This window comes from Erinaceus europaeus, chromosome 7, assembly GCF_950295315.1.
Source record: "Erinaceus europaeus chromosome 7, mEriEur2.1, whole genome shotgun sequence".
NCBI lineage: Eukaryota > Metazoa > Chordata > Mammalia > Eulipotyphla > Erinaceidae > Erinaceus > Erinaceus europaeus.
Window position 1 is genome coordinate 88,012,820 of NC_080168.1, and position 18,953 is coordinate 88,031,772.

Genomic DNA, 18,953 nt, shown 5'->3' on the forward strand with positions numbered 1-18,953 from the left:
AAACTGCTCCAGGTGGCTGATTGTCAGAGAAATGCAAATAAAGACAACATTGAGATATCACCTCACTCCTGTGAGAATGGCATACATCAAAAAGAACAGCAGCAACAAATGTTGGAGAGGCTGTGGGGACAGAGGAACTCTTCTGCACTGCTGGTGGGAATGTAAATTGGTCCAGTGTCTTTGGAAAGCAGTCTGGAGGACTCTCACAAGGCTAGACATAGACCTTCCATATGACCCAGTAATTCCTCTCCTGGGGATATACCCCAAGGATTCCATAATGCCCAACCAAAAAGATGTGTGCACACCTATATTCATAGCAGCACAATTCATAATAGCTAAAACCTGGAAGGAACCCAGGTGCCCAACAGCAGATGAGTGGCTGAGAAAGTTGTGGTACATATACACAATGGAATACTATGCAGCTATTAAGAACAATGAACCCACCTTCTCTGACCCATCTTGGACGGAGCTAGAAGGAATTGTTAAGTCAGCTAAGTCAGAAAGATAAAGATGAGTATGGGATGATTCCACTCATCAACAGAAGTTGAGAAAGAAGAACAGAAAGGGAAACTAAAAGCAGAATCTGATTAAATCGAGAGTAGGGCACCAAAGTAAAAACCCTGTGGTGAGGGGGAGGGTAGACATTAGGTTTCCCGGGGCAGCGCGGGGGGGGGGGGGGGGGGGGATGGGACACAGTCTTTTGGTGGCGGGAATGGTGTTTATGTACACTCCTATTAAAGTGTAGTCATATAAACCACTATTTAATATGAGAGGGAAAATTGATCATATGTCTCTAACTTTTTAAAACAGTCTTTTTAATACATAGGCTGAGTCTTTGATATGTTGACTCTCTCAAAAGCCTAGACCAGGGAGAACAGAAGCAACCAGTAGCACAGCTATATACAAGATGCTGGGTATTATACAGCAAACCCTAACAAAGGGACTTTTCAAAGTTAACCCAACTACCAAATAATGTGATGATAACAGTAACTATCCATTGTCTTCTTGAACCCTAAGATAGCAGGAACCTCACATTTCCACTATAGAGCCTATATTTTCCCTATTCCTGCAACCTTAGCATGGGGCCCACTTTCCTGCATGCTTCTCTCAATTCAAATCAAATAATATTGCATCTGTGGATCACAACCTAATCAATGCAACAAGTACCACCCCAACATGCTTCACTTCAGACTGTGTCCAGGGACTTCAGGTGTGGAATGACAACCCTTCAGCTTCATTACTCAGGTGAGACCTTTCCTTTCATAGTATTCTCTAATTCCATTCCAGGTGGTTCACTCCCCAATAAAGTCCCCAAACCGAGATATAGTCCAGGTCCCTTGAGATAGAGCATATGTTCACACGTGCCCATAAACCAGGAAAAAATACATACCTGAAAGCAGAAGTACACAAGAGTCTGCAGGGAGTACCCCGCCCCCAACACTTCATCAGCACTATTCCAGCCTTCAGGTCCATGACTGTTCAAGAATTTGTTTGGCTCTGTATGTTAACTCTCCTTTCAGCCACCAGGTTCCAGATGTTAGCATGATGCCACCCAGACTTCCCTGGACAGACTACCCCACCAATGTGTCCTGGAGCTCCGCTTCCCCAGAGATCCACCCTACTAGGGAAAGAGAGAGGCAGACTGGGAGTATGGATCAACCAGTCAATGCCCATGTTCAGCAGGGAAGCAATTACAGAAGCCAGACCTTCCACCTTCAGCAACCCACAACCACCCTGGGTTCATACTCCCAGAGAGACAGAGAATGGGAAAGGTATCAGGGGAGGGGATGGGATATGGAGATGGGGTTGTGGGAATTGTGTGGAGCTGTACCCCTCTTTGTTAATGTCTCCTTTTTAAAATAAAAAAGAAAAGAAGAAAAGAAAAGAAATCTCTACGGTTCCAAGGCCCCAGGTTTAGTCACCAGCACCACCATAAGCCAGAACTGAGTAGTGCTTTGGTTTTAAAAAGAGAAGTTGCCTAGGTCAATGCCACTTTATTCACTTGCATATGCTAAACACAAGCTAGCTAAAGCAAAGTAAACCTATACTGTTACAAAAATGGAACAAAACTGCATTGTTACAAAAATGGAAAAAATTTTGGATCAACTGATTTATCATTTTATGAACTTATTTAGAAAAACGTCTTGTTCCCTAACACAGCTTTAACTACATAAAAAAACAAAACACAACAAATCTGCCCCTAGAAGATTTGGAAATGTACTAAAAGGAAAACAGTGCCACTGGTGTCATAATTGTTGCTGTTTTCCAGTAAAAATTTGCCAAGAGTATACTGTCACAGGGTTTGAAGATTTTAATATTCTGTCCTAAAATTTCAATTATTTAAGTTTATCATTTGAAAATGTAAAATATGATGTTGCAGAATAGTTGCAAACTTTAAAAGTAAATTACCTGCTTTCTGAGCCAGTGAAATAGCTCTCTTAACTCAAGTTGGATATGCTAAGATCGACCCAGTCTGGAAAAGAGAAATTTCCCATGAGTGGTCATCCCACTTCCGTTTATCTTGTCCATCTCCAAAACTCTCTCCCTTTACACTGTCTGAACTGGAAGACGCTTTGAAGAGGGTTAAACCGGGAACGGCTGCTGGCTATGATAACATCACCCCAGAACTCATTCTTAACTTGGGCCCCGCGGCAAAGAAGTGGCTCACTACATTCCTGTCCCACATCTTGGAATCCAAATCTATGCCCAAAATTTGGCATCATGTGAAGATAATAGCAGTTTTGAAACCAAAGAAAGACCCAACACTGGCCGCCAGCTATAGACCAATTTCTCTCCTCTCCGTGTGTTACAAACTCCTTGAGAGGCTGCTTCTGTCACGAATTTCTCCTCTTACAGAGAAATTCCTATCACCCGCCCAAGCTGGTTTCTGCCCAGGAAGATCTACCTGCGAACAAGCCCCAGCCCTCTCAACTTACATTGAAAATGGATTCCAGAAGAATTTAAAGACGGGTGCTGTCTTTGTTGATCTCACAGCAGCCTATGGCACAGTCTGGCACCATGGTCTCCTAGTCAAGATCTCAAGATGCCTGCCTCCATGGGTGGCCAACACTATATCGTTTCTTCTCCAAAACAGAAGATTCCGGGTGCATCTGGGTGACAAGTCTAGCAGATGGAGACTTGTCTCAAGTGGCCTCCCCCAGGGCTGTGTTCTGGCTCCTATGCTATTTAATATTTACATCAATGACCTCCCAGAAACTTCTTCAAGGAAGTTCATCTATGCCGATGACATCGGCTGTGCAACTCAGGCATCCAAGTTTGACATCCTCGAGGAAACACTCACGAAAGACATGTCTCTGATATCTGATTACTGTAAAAAATGGCGACTAACCCCTAGCACTGCAAAAACGGTATCATCTGTTTTCCATCTACACCATGCCTCGGCCTCATGTGAGCTTAATGTGCAGCTTGGCGATACGAGAATCCAGCATGAAGCCCAGCCAGTCTATCTTGGCGTTACTCTCAATCGCACTCTGTCATTTCACAAACATCTCATAAAAACTGCAGCAAAGGTGGGCACGAGGAATAACATCATTGCAAGACTGGCCAGCTCCTCATGGGGCACAAGCGCTTCCTCACTATGATTATCATCTCTGGCATTATGCTAATCCACTGCAGAATACTGTGCCCCAGTATGGTTCCGTAGCCCCCATGTCCACTTGGTTGATTCCAAATTATATTCCTCCATGAGGATAATTTCTGGAACCATCCGTTCCACTCCGGTTCCATGGCTGCCAGTTCTTAGCAACATCGCCCCGCCAGATATTCGTCGGGATGTGGCATCATCTAAGTTCATTTCCCACATCTACGCTCGACCGGACCTGCCAATATACGCGGGTATCTTCACCCACCCTGTCCAACGCTTGACGTCTCGTCACCCAATCTGGTCCCCTATGCCTACACTGAACTTCTCTGTTCCAGACTCTTGGAAACAGAGTTGGCAGTCAGCTGAGGTAAAGAACAAACACCTCATCACAGACCCCTGCAAGCGTCAACCCGGCTTTGACCTAGCACGTTATGATTGGGCCCTCCTCAATCGCTATCGAACAGGCCATGGCAGGGGCGCCGCTATGTTCCATCGCTGGGGAGCCAGAGACAACCCGACCTGCCCCTGCGGCTACAGACAGACTATGACCCACATAGTCAACAACTGCCACCTCTCCAGATTCAAAGGAGGTCTCGAAACTTTACATCAGGCTCAACTTGACGCTGTTGACTGGCTACGGAAGAAGGGCAAACACTAGAAGAAGAAGTTCTCTTAAATATGTGCTCACTTGGGTAGTGTAACCTAGGTTTGAGCCTGTCACCACTGAATGGTGCTGTGATATCTATCTACCTTGTTATCTATCTTTATTTTATTTTATTTTTTTTATTTTTTTTAACCAGAGCACTGCTTAGCTCTGGCTTATGGTGGTGTGGGGGACTGAACCTGGGACTTTGGAGCCTCAGGCATGAGAGTTTCTTTGCATAACTATTATGCTATCTACCCTCCACCCTAGCTATCTTTAAATCTTTTTGTTAGGTCTTATCCTAGAAAAGCCAATATCTCATTTTTTGGAGACTATAATCTGTTTCAGACTTATTCAGAAAATTAATTATTTTTAATTTTGTTTGTACTAGTTTTATTTTTAAAAAAGAAAAGTAAGCAGAATTAGAGAATACAAACTCATTAATAGCATATCTGTAAAGTATTAAATATCATATTTATCTCAACAAAAGTTTTCCATACTCAGAACATTTTCTAATCGGCATAGGAAATACTCGGTACTAAATAAAACTTTAAATTGTATATAAAAAAGAGTTTTTTGAGCTAACTTTGGCTACCAATCACATGTCTGAATATTACCCCAAATCTAAAAATAGGAATGCATTAAACAGAACGCACAAAGATATAGAGAATGGCTCATCAAGCTTCCCCAGCTAGGAAAATGTGGCTTTCCCATACATCACTCAATAAAAAACAGATGGGGGAAAACTGGTTGCCAGAAAGAAAGATAGACAGCATGCTATAATTATGAGCTTTGGATAAACAAAGGGAGGAAAAAGAATACTTTAAAACAAAAAGACAAAGTTTCTTCCATGAAGTTTTACTTGAGTAGGGCAGACAAAGGATAAAAGGCATCACCCAGAAACACTTAAGTACCTCTGGAATATGCTTTTTTTTTTCTTTTGCCTACAGGGTTATTGCTGGGGCTCAGTGCCTGCACCATGAATCCACTGCTCCTGGAGGCCATTTTTCCCCCTTTTTTTGCCCTTCTTGTTGTAGCCTTGTGGTTATTATTGTTGTTGTCATCCATCGTTGTTAGATAGGACATAGAGAAATCGAGAGAGGAGGGGAAGACAAAGAGAGGGAAAGACACCTGCAGACCTGCTTCACCGCCTGAGAAGTGATGTCCCTGCAGGTGGGGAGCCAGTCCTTGCACAGGTCCATGAGTTTTGTGCCACGTGCACTTCACCTGCTGCGCTACCACCCGACGAACCCCCCCCCCCGATTTTTTTTTTTAAACATCTAGATCCCTTTCCCTTTCTTTTACTATAAGACTCCAACTTGTAGCCACTCCTTATGTATATGGTCCAGGGATCCCACCCAGCTTCTGGGAATGGACTCTATGATTCTTGTTGGTTCAGTCCCTCTAGCCTCATGATCAAATCAGGTCATGTCAGGAAAAGATATGTCTCTTAAATTGTTCCAATTTAGAGTAAATCCTAGAAGAAATGAAGAAACTATTAAAAAGATAAGATAGTAGATAACATTCCTGCCCTGGATCAAACTGCATAACCATTATGCTGTCCCTTCAGACTTCTAGGGGTTCTTTTATAAGGACATTAATTTCATTCCTGAGGGCTGCCATTGAGACCCAATTATCTCCCAAAGTCAACCCCCACCTAGGACCTAATGCCATCATATTAGACACAGTGATATGGGAGGGGGAGGGGTTCTGTTTGTTTGGCTTGTTTTGCTTTTTTACCAGCTCTGGCTTGTGGCAGTGCTGGGGATTTTTGAAGCCTCAAGCATGAAAGTCTTCCTGCATAACCATTTAGCCAGTATATTATCTTCCCCTCTGGGCATTGGTATTTCAACATATGAATTTTGGAAAAAATACAAACAGTTCAGACCATAGTAAACTGTTGCATACAAAGAGGGATAAAGCTGGTAATTAGCAGCACCCAGCTCTTCTAAATTTGAACTCCAAACTTTTGCATTTACTCCCCACCTTCAGTTTAAAAAAAAAATTTTTTTTTTTCTTGCTTGGCAGCATGTAAGTGAAATAAAAAAAGCCATAGTTTACAACATCTTTCTAGTTATATCCAAATATCTGAAAATGGGATATAACTTCATTGAATTAATTTATAATGTTCTATATAGTATTATTGCATTTTAATTCTTAATATAGAAACATTAAAAATTTTTAAAGTTGGAATATGAGAGCACTATAAAATGATAGGCTTACTCTGATCACTTAGGTATTTACTCCATACCAAAAAAGTGTGGGTCCTGTCCCTTTGCCATTATACATGAAATATAGTAGTATTCTGAAGTGAAAATAAAAGGACAAAACCAAGTGTACATAAGCAGATAAGTTTCTGAAACTATCAGTTTCTTTTACATAAACCACTGCAGGTCCTAGGCACTGAGTTTCATAATTAAAGAAGCACAGATCATGTTAAACAAAGAGCAGAAGATGACTATACAACACATTTGAAATGGACTAAAATTTCTCTTGTTCAAAAATTACTAAAGTCATGGGCCCCTACAAACATACCTAAAATAGACTTCATAACTTCTCTTTACACTGAGGTCCCTAATCTCATCTTCTCTGACCCTACTTTGTGTTTCATGTTTATTAAACATTTTGTCCTGCTTCATACCTTACTGCCTTTCATCACCAAGTTGCAGATGTTACTATGATTCCATCCTCATGTCCCTGGGCAGCAGATCTCACTAATGTGCCTCAGAACCAAACCTCTCCAGAGTCCTACCCCACTAGGGAAAGAGAGAAACATTCTGGGGATATAGACACTGCCAATGCCTGTGTCCAGTGGACAAGCAATTACAGAAGTCAGACATTTCACCTTATGCACCCAAAAAAGAGTTTTGGTCCATACTCCCAGAGAGGGAGAAATATTAGGGGGAGATGACCAGAGGGCTCTGAACTACAAATCAGTCAGGACCCAGAGAGAGAAGAGAAAAAAGGGAAGAACATTTAGAAATAGAACAGGGGTTCCTGGCAGCAGGTTAAGTGCACACGGTGCAAAGCGCACAGACAAGTCTAAGGATCCCGGTTCAAGCCCCAGGCTCCCCACCTGTTGTGCGGCGGGGGGGGGGGGGGGGTGCTTCATAGGCAGTGAAGCAGGTCTGCAGGTGTCGATCTTTATCTCCCCCTCCTCTCAATTTCTCTCTGTCCTATCCAACAACAGCATCAATGATAACAATAAATATAACAACAAGGGCAACAAAAATGGAAAAAAATGGCCTCCATGATTTGTAGTGCTGGCACCAAGCCCCAATGATAACCCTGGAGGCAAAAAAAAAAAAAAAAAAAAAAGGAAGAAGTAACAGGTGTAGGTATGACTTAGGAAGAGAAGACAGGACCATAGAAAGAAATGGGCAAATATGGGGAGTCGGGCTGTAGTGCAGCGGGCTAAGCGCAGGTGGCACAAAGCACAAAGACCGGCATAAGGATCCCGGTTCGAACCCCGGCTCCCCACCTGCAGGGGAGTCGCTTCACAGGCGGTGAAGCAGGTCTGCAGGTGTCTATCTTTCTCTCCTCCTCTCTGTCTTCCCCTCCCTCTCTCCATTTCTCTCTGTCCTATCCAACATCAACAGCAACAATAATAACTACAACAATAAAACAACAAGGGCAACAAAAGGGAAAAAATAAATAAAATTTAAAAAAGAAATGGGCAAATATATATAGATAGATAGATAGTTATAAAAATAATAGCCAACCCATATCTGTGACCTTGGGAGAACTACAACAATTTCCAATGGAGGGAATGGGCATGCAGAGTTCTGGTGATGGGAACGGTGCAGAATTATACTCCTGTTATCTCATAATTTTGTAAATCAATATTAAATCACTAATAAAAAAGAAAAGGAAAGAAACCACCAAGAAAAAAAATTGCTCTTGTTTATGTACTATCAGGAGTTATGGCAAGATGGCAGCCTAGCAAAGGTGCTGACTCTCCCCCACCCTACAGTTTCAGCCTATGTGACAAATAGAGGGAAATGTAGGGTTTGAGAAAGGACCAGGAGAGCTGAAGAAGCAGTGTCTACCCAACGAACAATGGCAGGAGACACTGAAGCCTAGAAGGTCAATAACTGGTACCTGAGACAGAAATTAGGACAATTTTTGGAAGCTATCCCCACCACCAGTCCAAAGGAGGGAAACAGGTTAGGTTCCCATGGAGAGAATAACAAGAGCAAGGAAATACTACCTAGTCTCTCCCGGCTATAAGACAGCTCAAGGAAAGTCATGAGAATTGAGAGAATCCAGCTCTTTCCCCCTTCTCCAGAATAAAAGAAGTCCACAGGAGGGAAAGTGGCCACAGGCAATATGGCGATTTGTCTCCTTCCTCCTTTAATATAATACAGCAAAACAATACTGAAAAAACCTGAAGAGTTTGGGGTTCTCTGCTGTAGCAAACTAAACAGACATATTTGGACTATTTTAGGAGGGTAAGAATTAACTTACTGTAACATATGGACAGCCACTGTCCTTCCAAGATCTTGTGACCTGAAACCTGGAGAGAGGAGCCATTCACAGTGCATTTGGGCAAAATGGAGAGACTTTCCTTTAGAAAGCAGTGAGATGGTGGCGTGCCAGGCAGCCAGGAAACACCCAGGCAGCCCAGACTGGAAGTGGAGGAAGTGCCTGAAGCCTGCAGCAACTGATGATAGTTCTTGTCTCGGGTGGGAACTGCAAAACCAAATCTGTGATTCCTGGGTGCAGGCTACTAAATCTCGGCCTCCGAGGTATGAGAGGGAGGGCAGGAATATGGAGTTCATTGGACTCTGAACAACCTTCACCTGTGGCTTCCACCGTGCAAGACTCATCTCTTCAAAGGCCTCTGTGTGATGCAGAGCACCTGTTTGACCTACACCTGAGACCAGTGTAGCCACTGTATTTACCTATCGTTCTTTTTGCCTCTATAGTCAGAACCAATAGCACCCCAATCTGATAGTGGTTTATAAAAGAGGCTTTAAAAAATGTGGATAGCACTTAACAGATTTTGAGAATCACCCTCACCATTTCCTCCAGTGACTATTATTGAGGATGCAGCTTGGCCCCAGTCTAAACCCACAGTTCCTAGATTTCTTACTTCCTGCCTGTACTCCTGGGAAACACTGGATGTAGAATTTACAGGTCTGGGCTAGACCACAGTTGAGGAATAAGGGATAATCTGAAGCAGCTGGGCGGGTCTGGACTGGGAAACTAAAGAAGGAGGTTGCAGATCTTGCCTCCCACCCCCCACTTTCCCCCTGGGCACTAACTAAAAGCCCTCGGGAGTGTTCCACTGCCTCAGCTTCTTCCCTCTGTTGTCAACAGAACTATAGTCATCCTGGTGCACAAGTATCAATAGATAAACCATTAGACACTACATTTTCCTGGGTAAATGTTCTAGGATTACATCTGCTGCCTATGACTGATATAAGAATGACACAGCAAGTCAAGGAGAGCTAGAGACTCAACATGTAACAATTCATTTATAAGGTTAAATGAAATGAGTAAACATAGTCATTTGCCACAAAGAAGGAGCAAAACAAAAGCCCCAGAGAAGAGTTGAAATGTAATGCAACTAGGTCACTTGCCCAGGAAAGAATTGAAAACAACAGTTATAACAATTTTAAATGAAAGAAAAAAAAATGATGGGTGAAAAAATGAGATTTAAAACAAGGACAAAGAAACTATTAAAAAGCTCCAGGTAAAAAATGACTGACTACAGTGATGGGTGGTGGTGGATCTGGTTGAGTGCACATGTTGCAGTACAAAACCTGGTTCAAGTCCCTGATCCCCACCTGCAGGGATAGTTTCACAAGTGGTGAAGTAGTACAGCAGGTCTCTCTCTCTCTCTCTCTCTCTCTCTCTCTCATCTATGTATCTCTATCTCTAGCTCCACCTCCCATCTTGATTTCTCTCTGTCTCAATCCAATAAATAATAATAATAATTTTAAAATAATAATTGGGTTGAAAAATATAAGCTGAAGTAAAGAATTCAACAAAGTGGATTGACAGTAAACCAGAAAAACTAGTCAATAGAGTTGATTAAAGTATGGAGTGGAAAGCACAATAATAGAACGGCAGCAGAATGTGAAAACAGTGTGAAAGCCTGAAGGGACTATCTCAGGAAGAATATTTGTGTTACTGAGTTCCCAAAAGGAAAAGAGCAGAAAAGGGGTACACACTACAATGGAGAAATAATAGCTGCAAACTTCACTCATTTGGGAATACAACTAAACAGCTAACTGCAAGAGACTCAAAGAGTTCCAAACAAAATAAACCCAAATAGACCCCAAGACATAATTAAAACTGTAAAAAACTAAAAATAAGAACAAGATATGAAAACCATCTAAGGAAAAGAAAATGCACTTAAGATCATCCAAGGACTTTTCAGCAGAAACCAAACAGGACAAAAGGAAATGGCACAAAATCTTCAGAGACCTGAAGGAAGAGAATTTTCATTTGAGAACACTCTACCCTGATAGATTATTATTTAAAATACAATACACCAAACCCAGTCCAAGTTCCACTTTGTGTTTTCCCCCTTCTGTTCTTATTCCTCAATTTCTGTCCATAAGTGAGACTATCCCATATTCATCCTTTTCTTTCTCGCTTATCTCACTTAACATGACTCCTTCAAGCTTCATCTAAGAGGAGGTGAAAAAGGTGAATCATCACAGTAGCTGAGTAGTACTCCATTGTGTATATATACCACAACCTTCTCAGCCACTCATCTGTTGTTGGACACCTAGGCTGCTTCCAAGTTTGGGATATCAACAAATTATGCTGCTTGAACATAGGTATACACAGATCTCTTTGGATGAGTGTATTTGCTACCTGAGGATATATCCCCAGGAGAGGAACTGCAAGGTCATAGGATAGGTCCATTTCTAGCCTTCTGAGAGGTCTCCAGACTGCTCTCCACCACAGGGGTTGGACCATTTTACATTCCCACCAGCATTGTAGCAGGGTTCCTTCACCCCCAGAACCAAAAAAAAGGAAAAGAAAGAAAGAAAGAAAGAGAAATTACTTATGATCCTGGAATAAAACAGTTAAAATAATAATAATAATAATTCTTTATGATGCTAGTGGTGATTAGTGGGCATTTATTTGAGGTATCTAAAACTACTAAATAAATAAATAATATATATAATCATTGGTCAAAGGATTCTCCTTTGGAATAGTTGGAACATTTTAGAGATGTTCTCTAAATTGACTTAATATCTTGACATATATTTATTTTATATTTGTGAAAAAATCTAGATTTTAGCTTTTAAAACATCCTTGAGAGTCGGGCGATAATGCATCGGGTAAGCGCAGGTGGTACAAAATGCAAGGACTGGTGTAAGGATCCCAGTTCGAGCCCCCAGCTCCCCACCTGCAGGGGAGTCACTTCACAGGCAGTGAAGCAGGTCTGCAGGTGTCTATCTTTCTCTCCCCCTCTCTGTCTTCCCCTCCTCTCTCCATTACTCTCTGTCCTATCCAACAACAACGACATTGATAACAACAACAATAATAAAAACTACAATAAAAAAAAAACAAGGGCAACAAAATGGAAAATTTTTTAAAAATTAAAAATTAAATTAAATTAAAAAATAAAACATTTATCCTTGTTTCACATGCCCTTCCAATAAGAAACCAAAATCTTTAAATGGCCAAAAGTGTCATGTGAAATGCTTATCTCTCCTGCTTACCTCAATCAACTTCTCCATGCTGGTTTTGCTTTTGCTGCTCCAATTGTATATGGCTTTCACTTCTTCCATCTGCTGTACCCTTTCCCATGGTGAGATTCTTACCAGGTATTTTGCCTGGAGTTCTTCACTCTCTGTCTCTTTTGTCTCTTTACTGGGTAATTCCTGTCTGTAAACCTGCATAATGTTCTCTAGCCATTTCAGTCTAAACCAAGATTCCTTATTCTCTGTTCTCTTATTATACTTCTAGCAAACAGATAATTTAACATAGAGAGGGCATTTAATATTTGTTGAGGTACTAGATGAGTGAATGAAAACTACATAATTCCAGTCTGGATTGTTATCGTATGCTTGAGATTCAAGGAAATTATTACAAGGGCATTTGCTTCTAAGCTAATGATATAACTGAAACAAAAATGTCAGATTTGAAATATACTTTTTGCTCTAAATTCCGTTGTCCCTTTACATGCCTAAGGCAAATTTCACCCCAGCCTCCAAGCATGCACAGGATAGCACACTGCTGCAATGCCATGTTTTCACAGCCTGTTTCTAATCTTCTCAGTTCCTTAGAAACTGAGTGTGTTCTTCTGTCAGAGGAAGTTTTTATAAAATGTCAAAAGCAATGAGATCCTTGTCTCTTCACCTTTTAAGAATCAATCAGCCCCTAGCAAGTCCAACAAGAAGGAAAGTCTCCCCCTAACAATTTGCTTTCCTGACAGGGGGCCTGCCTCCTCAGGTCAAGAAGTTAGTTCTCACACATAATCAGTTATATAAGTAGACATCATTCCAACATTTCATAAAAAAAGGCCAAGTCATATCCAGGGGGAAAGTTTCTACAATATTAAATGAGCTTTTTCAGAATAAAGCATCTGTGACTTTTCTTTTTTTTTTTTTTACCTCCAGGGTTATTGCTGGGGCTCAATGCCTGCACCATGAATCCACTGCTCCTGGAAGCCATTTTTTCCCCTTTTGTTGCCTTGTTGTGGTTATTATTGTTGTTGATGTCGTTCGTTGTTGGGTAGGACAGAGAGAAATGGAGAGAGGAGGGGAAGACAGAGAGGGGGAAAGAAAGACAGACACCTGCAGACCTGCTTCACCGCCTGTGAAGCGACTCCCCTGCAGGTGGGGAGCCAGGGGCTCGAACCTGGATCCTTACGCCGGTCCTTGCACTTTGCGCCACATGAGCTTTGAGCCGCTGCGCTACCACCCAACCCCCACATCTGTGATTTTTCTAATGGACCAGAGCGCATAGACCCTCCCCCCCAAGAGCTGTCACTGTCATTAGAAAATGGACTCCTCTGCTCTGCTGGAGCAGGTCTAGTAAGTAGAAGCTGCCAACTCAGAGTCCCAAGCTTCACTTGTATGTGGTCTACTTATATCAATAAAAATTAACTTCTTTCTCTCCATTTCCATTTTAATGAATTCTCCTCAAGTGGATCTGTCGCCTCTCATGGCTAGAAATGTCTTAAATGCTAAGTAAATGTCTACTATATGAATTAAAGAATTATATAGCCAACATGCGGGTTAAAATGACATTTCTTCTCTTGAGGGGGATTATTGGTTAACAGTAAATACACTTGTTGGTACATGTATAAAATTTCTCAATTTTCTGAGAAATACTCTCACCCCTAGCCTAGTTTCGTCTCCAACATTATTTGCTTTGTTGCAATACACCATACCCAGACCAAGCCCTACTTTGTATTTCCCCTTTCTGTTCTTATTTCTCAACTTTTGTCCATGAGTGAGATCATCCCATAGTCACTCTACTCTTTCTAGCTTATCTCACTTAGCATGATTCTTTCAAGTTCCATCCAAGATGAGGTGAAGAAGATGACTTTAGGATTCTTAATAACTGAGTAGGTAAAAAATGATGTTTCTATCAACTGCTATTTACACATTGATTTGTAAGTGTTTAACTTTAAAAATACCTAAAGAATAAGAAATTCAAATATCAAATCATTTAACTCATTCAATGATTCATAAATTCATCCATTCAGTAATTGACTCACTCTACTCCCCAAACTATACGATATGTACAGTAGTATTTTCAACTCCTAAATCTAACACTTTTTTTAAACTTTTTTTTTTAATCTTTTTTATCTAATCTCACTTTTTACTTAAATATCAAACAAAAATTTCTTAGTTGGGAGTCATCAATAGTTCTAGCCAATTATTCCTATTCAAGTAGATGTTGCATATAATATCAAAATATAATATAATTACTGGTGAACAGTGGTCAATAAATAGTTTTATATTTAAAAAAATATATATATATAATATAATGAGCAAAATAAAAACCTTGGGTTTTTAATACTTGTATTTTATTTTAAGCTATAATAATTTTAGAAACAAACTGCATATTTTCTAATAGATTTCAAGTCAAAAAACTTATAAGCTTATTACAAAATATTAATTGTAAACTTAAATCTATATTAAAACATGAGTATTAGCAGATAAGCTTAGTAAAATTATCCTTATAGTAAGTAGTACATTAAAATTAAGCATTTGCTATAAAACTTTGGGTACTGGGTAATTTTTTAAATATGAACATTGAGACCAGGAAGATAACTCAGTGTTAACACCAGGTAACACCAGACTTATATGCTAAGGTCCCTGAGTTTCCAGGTTCAATTCCTAGAAATACTATATGACAACACTGAGCAGAGTACTGGTCTCATTTTCCCCCCTTCTCTTCTCCCTTGTACCCTTGATCCCATTTCTTTGTCTCTATTTCATAAAAACAAAATCATAAATACATATATAGTCTTATTATAACTCAAACTTGCCATTTTACTTTAGAAAGAAATTCATTTAAAATGTTTAGAGCTTATTCTAAAGTAACTATTTTTTTCTAAAAGTATAAAGGGATGAGTACAATGATGAGGAAAATGATGAGACAATAGATTTTTTTTTTTTCCTCCAGGGTTATTGCTGGGCTTGGTGCCTGTACCATGAATCCACCGCTCTTGTAGGCCATTTTTCCCCCTTTTGTTGTAGCCTCGTTGTGGTTATTATTATTGCCATTGTTGATGTTGTTTGTTGTTGGATAGGACAGAGAGAAATGGAGAGAGGAGGGGAAGACAGAGAGGGGGAGAGAAAGATAGACACCTGCAGACCTGCTTCACCACCTGTGAAGCGACTACCCTGCAGGTGGGGAGCCCGGGGCTCCAACCAGAATCCTTATGCCGGTCCTTGCACTTTGAACCACATGCGCTTAACCCACTGCGCCACCGCCCGACCCCCGAGACAATAGATTTTATGCCTAAATGATTTTCCACTGAGAAAATGTTACTCCAATTTTGTGATTTGTTGAGTCCTTACAAATGCTGCCTACATCCAACTCCTCTGGAATAGTATTCAGAGTGTTAGACATTGCATGAAGTGAGTATAGCTTTAATGTTTTTGCCAAATGTCATTACCTCATTTCTCAAAATGAAGTATGGAAATAACTGAACTCATCTTATAGACCTTTGATGACCTCAACTGTAGAAATGTGAAAAACAAAGACAAAGCTAGTGAAACTCTTCTACACCACTTTTTGATTCAGATTATATTAATATAGCTAGCCAAATCTACCAATACCTCTTTAATTTGAGCTGTGAGGCTCTATTGTGAATAAGTAAATGATTGGATATTTATATGACCCAGATTTTATAGTTCTGTAAATCACTGTGTTGTTTCATTTTGTCCCATTAAATGTCAACCAGTCATATAGACAGGACATAATCCAAAAACCTCAAAGGAATCTCACTAGTGTCCAAATTAAAACAAACTGAAAAAACACTCAGAAATCATTGTTTGGTACATACTCATGCCTCCTTCTGATCCTGCCCCTCCAAAAACTACATGTGATTCTATGCATGTGAACACTTAAATTTTCGTGTGTGTGTGTGTGTGTGTGTTTATAGTCAGTAAATACTTTCATCAACTTTTTAAATAATTCATCAATTTTTTTAAATTTACCTCTAACTTCAAAATCAATATCCCCATTATTTTTATGATATGCCATGGTTATGTACAGAACATAAAATAAAACTGACTTGTCTAGAGAACTTATTCACTGCTAAATTGAAGCAGAGTGATACTCTTCTTGTTTTGTTCACATGCTGAGATGACCAGAGGATAGAGATCTCAATGTAATATGGGCACTCCTATGGAGTATGACAAATTCTGGCTCTGAGATACACTCTGAGATAGCTAGATAATGATGATGATGATGATAGGTAGATAGATAGATAGATAGATAGATAGATAGATAGATAGATAGATAGATGATAGATGACATAGGCAGGTAGACATATATATACATGAGATGGATGGGTCTATGTGTACTGAAACTTCATCTGAGATATTTCTCTGAAAGTTATCCTATTGATAACTTTCCATTTACTAAATATTTGATGACACTTCAAGCACTGATTTGTCATTTCAGAGTGTGTACTAGCCCACATCATTCTCTCTCTCAGCTTTGGTTCCTTTATAAAATCTTTTCTAACTTCCATCACCATCAAATGTCCATTGTTGGTGAGGATTTCCAGTGATGTGGCTGTGGAGTAGGAGCTGTTTCAGACCACTCTCCTGTGAAACTGGGGGGAAAAACTATGAAAAATCACCTGAAAACTCAACTAAATACAAACAAGATTTCTTCAGAAGCTCACTAAGCCACAGCCACCAAGTTGTAGATGCTACTATGATTTCATCCTGACCTCCCTGACAGATGACCTCACCAATGTGTCCTGGGACCTCACCTCTCCAGAGCCCTAACCCACTAGAGAAAGACAGAAACAGGCTGAGGGTATGTATGGATCCACCTACTAGAGTTCATATCCAGCAGAGAAGCAATTACAGAAGCCTGAACTCCCACTTTCTGCACCCCAACAATAATTTTGGTCCATACTTCCTGAAAAGGAAAAATGTTAGAGAAAGATGACTAGAGGGCTCTGAACTCTTAATTTGATTAAGAAAAAAGAAAAAGAAAGGACATTCAGAAGTAGTAAACGGTGACTTAGAAAGGAAGAGAAGACAAGACCAAGGGGGAAAATGGGCAAATAGGTAGTTATAGAAACAATATTCAAACTGTATCTGTGACCTTGGGAGAACCACTGCAGTTTCCAACAGAGGAAATGGGGACACAGAACTCGAGTGGTGGAAACGGTGTGGAACTATACACGTTATCTCATAATTTTGTAAATCTATATTAAATCACTAATAAAAAGTCTATTGTTCAACGGTGTGGAACTATACCCGTTATCTCATAATTTTGTAAATCGATATTAAATCACTAATAAAAAGTACATTGTTCATTCTTCTGATACCTCCAAGCCTTATACTTACACCTTTCCTATACTTTTACATAATGTCTTCTAACACAGAACCCTAAACTGAATATTAAATCCTGGGGGGCTAGAATAGAACATATAAAAAAATTCAAAAGCCAGGTAAAAAGTAACTATGATGAAACACAATGTCTGAATTAACTAAATATCAGAACAGAATCTCTTAAATTCTAAGTGTAGGAAAAGGGATTGCTCTCAACCCTCTGAAACTTCCACTGAACTGAACAGTTCTACAGATAGCACACTTCTTTTATTATTAGCACTGTATGTACTTATTTATTTTTTATAGAGACAGACAAATTGATAGGGAAGGGGGAGATAGATAAACAGATAGATAGAGACCTGCAGCACTGCTTCACCACTCATACCACAGATGGTGAACAGAATTTTTAACTCAGATTTTTGTGCATTGTAATGTGTGTTCTCTACCACGTGCACCACCACTCAGTCCCCTAAGACAATGCACTTAAAAAAATGCACAGTCACAAGCATTTACTAAAGTCTATAAGATGACTGTATTACCATTCAAACCAGAAAATGTACAATTTGACTACTTTACTGATTCTAACTTTTAAGTAGGAAATAAAAGGCTCTTCACTCAGGAAAACATTTAGGAAATTCAGTACAAATGCTTAGTTGAATATTAAAAACAGAAATTTACCAAATTTAGACCTCCCCAAGATTAGTAGTTCTTCCTGTCATTTTAAATTTAATTTCAGGATGCTCACAGGCAACATAAAATAACAAAACAATATGATTTTTTTTTCTATCTGAAACTTGCTTAGCTCCTGTTTATGGTGGTACAGGGAATTGAAGTTGGAACTTCAGAGTCTTGAGCATAACAGTCTTTTGCATTATTATTATGCTATCTTTCCCAACAATGTATATTTTAAAACTACCATAAAGGAGGTTTCTTTTGGCTACCCTCAAGCTTATTAGGAAAAACTTGACTTAAAAAAATTATTTTGCGGGAGTCAGGCAGTTACACAGTAGGTTAAGTGCAAATGGTACAAAGTGCAAGGGACAGGCATAAGGATGCTTGTTCCAGCCCCCAGCTCCCCACCTTCAGGGAAGTAGCTTCACAAGCAGTGAAACAGGTCTGCAGGTGACTTTCTCTCCACCTCTCTAGCTTGCCCTCCTCTCTGCATTTCTCTCTGTCCTATCCAACAACAACATCAGTAACAACAATAATAACTACAATGATAAAACAACAAGGGCAACAAAAGGAAATAAATAAATAAATATTTAAAAATATATTGTGCTATAACTGTATCCCCCAACTAGATCACGTTCCAAGTAAAACAATCCAACAAAATTTTCTTTTTTTTTTAATTTTTTATTTAAGAAAGGATTAATGAACAAAAACATAAGGTAGGAGGGGCCAACAAAATTTTCTTGGTGTTTCTTCAGTATTTTACTGTGCACAAAACTAACACCTCTGTCAGGGAGATTTTCTTACAGCAACTTTTGTCTTACAACATTTGGTTTTCATCTGTTCTGAATATGGTTTTAAAACTAATATTTTAGAGTCCCAACTAGTAAGGTACTATAAGATGATGATCACAGTAGAAATATTTAGCAAGAAGCACGAATAAGTTCAAGCACTGGAACTAGAAGTTTCATGAGACCAAATTTACAAGCCAGATTTCTGGCATTATATTTCTTGTTTACTTCAAAGAAGGACT